This window comes from Vombatus ursinus, unplaced genomic scaffold, assembly GCF_900497805.2.
Source record: "Vombatus ursinus unplaced genomic scaffold, bare-nosed wombat genome assembly UNPS02014768.1, whole genome shotgun sequence".
In the NCBI taxonomy this organism is placed as follows: Eukaryota; Metazoa; Chordata; class Mammalia; order Diprotodontia; family Vombatidae; genus Vombatus; species Vombatus ursinus.
This window is the reverse complement of record NW_020954546.1, coordinates 4,863,702-4,864,259: the sequence shown is the minus strand read 5'-3', so window position 1 is coordinate 4,864,259 and position 558 is coordinate 4,863,702.

Below are 558 nucleotides of genomic sequence, written 5' to 3'. Positions count from 1 at the left end.
ACAAAATATATTAATAACAATTTAAAAAAAAAAGATTCAACTCAAATATCACCTTCAGTAGGGAGGTTTTTCCTAATCTCCCTAGCTGCTGGTGCTGTCCACTGTAAGGTTACTTTGTATTTACTTCATATGTACCTTGAATATACCTATATATTGGCTACATTTACTATATTTTGGCTACATTAAAATGTAACCTCCTTGAGCGCAAGAACTGTTAATGCTTTTTTTTTTTTTTTAAAGCGCATCGTCTGGGCAGAGTAGGTGCTTAATATTTGTTAACTATGCTGAGCACTGTGCTAAGTATTGGGGACACTACAGAAAGGTAATAAATGGTAGTTGACTGATTAAAAACTGAGTTAGTGTTGGACACTGTAGATAATAAAGCTTAAAAGACAGGTTGCTTTTCCTTTGACTTGAAATCCAGAAAGGTCAGAGAGCAACCCCACCCACTCCCTGGATAAAGCCCATATTTACCTAGTGAGCTAGAGGAATCTGATCCAGGAACTAGAAGCTCAGAAAGTCTACTCCCCTTCTCCAACTTCCTGAAGGGCCTTTGGA